General features: G+C 35.2%; 1 pseudogene; it reads right to left on the bottom strand.

The window, feature by feature from the left end:
- Positions 1-2,877: 2,877 nt before the first annotated feature.
- LOC109337729 lies at positions 2,878-4,898 on the bottom strand (annotated as a pseudogene).
- Between the last annotated feature and the right edge of the window lie 1,112 nt (positions 4,899-6,010).

Genomic DNA, 6,010 nt, shown 5'->3' with positions numbered 1-6,010 from the left:
AAGTAAGACTTTTAAGTTTTCAAAGAGAGAGTGAAATACATGTGGGAGACATGGAGTTAAAGTGGGTGAAGTGATAGGGCAAATCGCAAGTGCACGATTATGTCGTCAAATAATAAAATATTGATCCCACAAGGACTGAAAAACTCATTTAATTATAACAATTAATTTATACTTAACTCAAATAATGAATAAAACTGAATTTAGAACAATTGCCAAGAATAATTATGAAGATAATCAAAAGAGATTGAAATCTAATTTAGGAAGAGTTCCTAGGATAAGGGTTACCGCCTTTATATTCGTAAATCTTTGTTTTGCTCCTTTTCATGAACTTTAAGTTGTGAGGGTGAATTGCTCTTTGATATGTGTCATCCTCTCTCGATCTCCGACACGTGTACTCAATTAAAGTCGCACATACCCTCGTGGTATGATTATCAATCAAATTTTTTACTTTGATCTTTCTATCCTATCGCTTCGTAGCAACCCAAGGTGAATTCCAGAGACCCCCAAGAATCCTAATACTACTCTCGTGAATTAGGATTCTAGTTTGAATAACTGAATGGTCAGATAGTTAGTTCACCTCTCGGTCCTTCCCTAATGTATCTAAGAGGTGTAATTTGTTGGCCAGACAACTCACACAAATAAAACTCAGTTTAATGATTCAAATCACAAACTCAATGAAATAGAAGTAAGAACAAATATTTATTGAATATAAAAGGACATAGCCCCAATCCTAGAAACAAAGGGAATTACTCACTCATGATGTAAAAGAGAATCTCAAATTCTAAACTAGAGAATTGTACTATAAAGTATTCTCTCAAATCCTTGAGGAAGAACCCTTATTTATCCTAATTACAAAATATTGGGCTAAACCCAACAAAACAAATATAAAAGATATGAATATAATATAACATTTATGACTTCTTTTGGTCCTTTAATTGTTCTTCGCATAGCCTCAACACTGAATTCAGTCTTCTTACACCTAATCTCTACTCTTTTTTGCTTTAATCCATCCAATATGCACAACATAGCTAAAAATACCCGCTCAACCCGAACAAAGAGAAATAAAAGCTAAAAACAATCCTAAAGTCATAATAATGTCCTAAAATGCAAGTTAAATGCAATCCAAATGTAGTATAATTTCACACTTATCAAATCTCATCAAGCTTATCTCTTGCTTATCCTCAAGCAAGTATTATGTCTTACTTTCACAATCATGTATGAATGATGATATAGAAACGATGACCCAAAATAACAAGCAATCTCATGTTTATTTTGAAACAATCCAGACATCAAGACAACACAATCATAAACAAAATTAATTCAAGCTAAGTCTTTAAGTCATAACAATTGCATGAATTAGGGTCACTCTTCTCTCATCACTCATGTGTTTAAGGGTCATAGTGTTTCGCTCAAAAAATTTCATGAAAGTAAATTACCATAGGCTTGATTATAGACCAAATCGTCATTGAGTGTAATTGAATGCATGCAAAAATCAAGAGATCTTTAAATGGTTGTAATGGGGCCAATGTGAATGATTTAAGGCAGGATAGTCAAAGAAAGGATAATTCAAAAGACTTACAAATGTTTCCCAAAATACTTAAACCTTTTAGACATCTGATTGAAGCATTGAGATTATCTTGATAGACCTTATTTTATCATATGACCCTTTTTTCAATCAACCTTTCTCCTTACAACACACTTTTTTTTCAGTCCCTTCTCTTTTAGTATACTTTGTATTTCTTTCTTTTTTTCTTTTTGTTGAGATTTTCTAAAATAGAAGGGATGAAAATTATTTATTTATTTTCTTCTTCACCTTTTTATGGATTCTTTCATCACACATGATATTTTTACCTATCTCATTGCTTAAACCAAACATCATAAATTACCCCAAACCCCAATTTTAGTAGCTATGAAAAATCTTTAAAGTTCAGGCTCAAAAGTGGATAACTAATGAATTTTCGATGTTTATAGCAAGTAGTTGAAGGTCAAAAGAAAAACTCATAATTGCCTCTATCATTTTAATGCATACAGACAAACTTCAATCTTGAAACAGTCACAAATCAAGTTCTAGAATATACAGTCATAGAAAATTATGCACTCATGAAAGAAGAAGAAAAAACGGGTTTTATGTAATTGTCAATTCAAATCAGAACCCTTATTGTGTTTGGCTCAAAATTCTCACATTTGGTACATTCAGCAAAAGTTATGAAACAAAGACCTTTATTTAACCAAATTTAATTCACAATTGTCAAATCTAATGTCTTTCATGTTATTATTTTATCAACAATTTTTTTCTTCAATGAGGTCATAGATCAACAAGCATCATTCATGCATAGTTTTTCATTTAAAGCAGCTAGACAACACATAGAACAAATCAGGGGATAGATGATATATGAGACATAATAATGTATGATAATATGAATATTCAACCTAAAAAATTTAAAATCTATATGATATACATGAAATGAATGAACTATCTAAATGCAAAAACCAATCAAGCTTAGAAATTTACATTGTCCCCAATGTAAAAATCTAAACAATAAGAAGAAAAAAACTCACAGGTTAGGTATGAAGTGTCCTTAAATCATGTGCCAATTACAAGTGGTTGGCTTCATTGGGTGTAGTGGAAGTACCTGCAAAAGAAAATCAAAATGTCTCAAATGACATATGTCCTAGATGGACTCGATGCAAATATCATGGGCAACAACACCATTTGTTTTTGTGACCGATACTATATACATCCCCATACAAAGGCTCCAAACTCAGGGAGGCACTAAAGCCGACACTAAAACACTAAAAATTATGAACCTCTAGAGTGGGTTGCCTCCCATGAAGCGCTCCTTTAATGTCATTAGCTTGACGGTTGATCTTTATAGCTCATGTAGGATCCAAGAGGGCTATGTTTGTTTGTTTCTCTAGTCGCTCATCTGCTAGATAATGCTTCAAACGTTGACCATTCACCTTGAAGTTTCCTCTTTCCTCATTCCATATATCAACTGTTCTATAAGGATAAACCTTGGTGACTCTGAACGGACCTGGCCATCTAGACTTTAGCTTTCCTGGAAAGAGCCTCAATTTGGAGTTGAATAAGAGAACTAGTGGAGTATGTGTTTGTCATGCCATCTTTTTGTTCTTTCTTTGTAAGTACGAGCATTCTCATAAGCATCTGACCGCAGTTCTTCCAACTCTTGCAGTTGGAATTTCCTCTTTTCTCCAGCAACTTTCATATCAAAGTTAAGCAATTTGACTGCCCAATATGCCTTATGCTCTAGTTCTACTGGAAGGTGGCAAGGCTTACCATAAATCAACCTGAATGGTGACATACCAATAGATGTTTTATATGCAGTACGGTAAGCCAATAAAGCATCGTCAAGCTTTGAAGACCAATATTTCCTACTCCTAGGCACTGTCTTCTCTAATATGCTCTTAATCTCACGATTTGATACTTCCACTTGACCACTTGTTTGAGGGTGGTAAGGTTTACCAAGTCGATGAGAAACACCATACTTCTTCAAGAGGTTTTCAAAATGTCTTTCAATGAAGTGTGAGCCTCCATCACTAATAACCAGCCTCGGGACTCCAAACCTTGGGAATATGATCTTGGTAACCAATTTGATGACCGTTTTAGCATCATTGTGTGGAGATGAAATTGTCTCCACCCACTTAGAAACATAATCGACTGCCACCAAGATATATTTGTTGTTGTTTGAAGTAGGAAAAGGTCCCATATAGTCAACTCCCCATACATCAAATATCTCCATCTCAAGGATGAGGTTCATTGGCATTGCATGCCTTTTTGATATGTTCCCCACCCTTTGGCAAGAATCACATGTGAGAACAAATTTTTTTGCATATCTGAATATGCGTGGTAAAAAGAAACCACATTGAAATACCTTTGCTATTGTTTTTGAAGTACTGACATGACCTCCATAAGAGGCAGAGTGGCAACAACTCAGGATCTTTGACACTTCTTCTTCTGGAACACATCTTCTATAACTACCATTAGCACAGAGTTGATAGAGGTAAGGATCATCCCATATATACTTCTTCAGATCTGAGAAGAATTTCTTTTTCTGTTGTGGTGTCATTTCAGGTGGAAGAATTTTGCTAACCAGATAGTTTACAAAGTCAACATACCAAGGCGTCTCTATAGTGTCAAGGAGGAGTTGCTCATCAGGAAAAGAATCATCAATAGGTATCTCATCCTCCTCTCCACTTGGATGTTCAAGCCGAGATAAGTGATCTGCAACTGGATTATTTGTTCCCTTTCTATCAATAATCTCCATATCAAATTCTCGCAGAAGGAGAATCCATCGGATGAGACGTGGCTTGGCTTATTTCTTACTTATCAAATATCCCAGGGCTGAGTGATCAGTATGGGCTATAACTTTAGAACCTACTAGGTAGAACCTAAATTTTTCGAAGGCAAACACAACAGCTAGTAGCTCCTTCTATGTGGTGGCATAGTTGACTTGAGCTCCATCAAGAGTTTTGCTTGCATAGTAGATTGCATGCATCTTCTTGTCCTTATTTTGGCCCAACGCTAATCCCACGACATAGTCACTAGCATCATACATCACTTCAAATGGAAGATTCCAGTCTGGTGATTGTAATATTGGTGCAGTGACCAATGTCTCCTTCAACCTTAAAAAACGATTCTAGACAAACAACACTAAAATCAAATGCAATATCTTTCATTAAAAGGTTAGAAAGGGGTTTCACAATTTTTGAAAAATCTTTTATGAATCTGCGGTAAAATCCTGCATGGCCTAAGAAACTCCTAACACCTTTTATGTTAATTGGTGGTGGCATATTTTTATCACTACAATTTTTGCCATGTCCACCTCTATCCCTTTTCCTGAAATTAAATGCCCCAACACAATACCCCCGCGCACCATGAAGTGACATTTTTCCCAATTTAATACAAGATTCACTTCCTCACATCTCTGCAATATTTTTGTCAAATTTATTAAGCATCCATCAAATGAAAGTCCATAAACAGAAAAATCATCCATAAAAACTTCCATTATGTTTTCTATAAAATCAGAAAATATTGCATTCCTGCATCTTTAAAAAGTGGTTGGGGCATTACATAGCCCAAAAGGCATTCTCTTATAGGCAAGGGTACCATAAAGACACGTGAAAGTAGTTTTCTGTTGGTCTTCAAGGTGAATTGGGATTTGATGAAATCCCGAGTGTCCATCTAAATAGCAGAAATATTCATGTGTAGCAAGCCTTTCAAGCATTTGAGCAATGAATGGGAGAGAGAAGTGATCTTTCCTAGTGGTTGTGTTTAATTTTCTATAATCAATGCACATTCTGCAACCTGTGACTATTCTAGTTGGTATTAGTTCATTTTTCGCAACAGTCAATCCTCCCTTTTTAGGAACCACATGAACTGGACTCACCCATTCACTATCAAATATAGGATATATTACCCCAGCATCTAAAAGTTTCAGCACTTCTTTCCTAACCACTTCTTTCATATTAGGATTTAGTCTCCTCTGATTTTCAATTGAAGTTTTATGGTTAGGTTCCATAAAAATTCTATGCATGCAAAAAGAAGGGTTTATACCTTTTATATCATCCAATGTGTATCCTATTACCTTCTTGTGCATCCTCAGGACCCTTAGCAATTTTTTAGTTTACAATTTATTTAATTTAGCATTAAAAACAACTGGATAAGATGAATTAGGTCTAAGAAATTCATACCTGAGGGTGGAGGGGAGTGTTTTTAATTCAATTTTAGGTTTTTTCCTCTCCTCCCAATCTTCAGATTTGGGCATTACCTTCAAGGTCTCATCTTGCAGATTGTGAGGAAGTGTTGGGCTTGCATTCAGAAATTCAGTAACCTCAGCCACTTCCTCATCAACATCCAAAGTGTCACCATCTACTATGCATTTTTCTAAGCGATGCTTAGATTGCACTCTAGCTGCTTCCTCTTTCACAACTTGGTTCAACATATCAACCTTGAAACATGATTCCTCAAGAGAAGATTGTTTAATAGATT

The sequence above is a fragment of the Lupinus angustifolius genome, unplaced genomic scaffold, assembly GCF_001865875.1.
Source record: "Lupinus angustifolius cultivar Tanjil unplaced genomic scaffold, LupAngTanjil_v1.0 Scaffold_9_220, whole genome shotgun sequence".
Taxonomy (NCBI): domain Eukaryota; kingdom Viridiplantae; phylum Streptophyta; class Magnoliopsida; order Fabales; family Fabaceae; genus Lupinus; species Lupinus angustifolius.
Note: the sequence above shows the minus strand (reverse complement) of the source record. Positions and strands in the feature narration are given on the sequence as shown.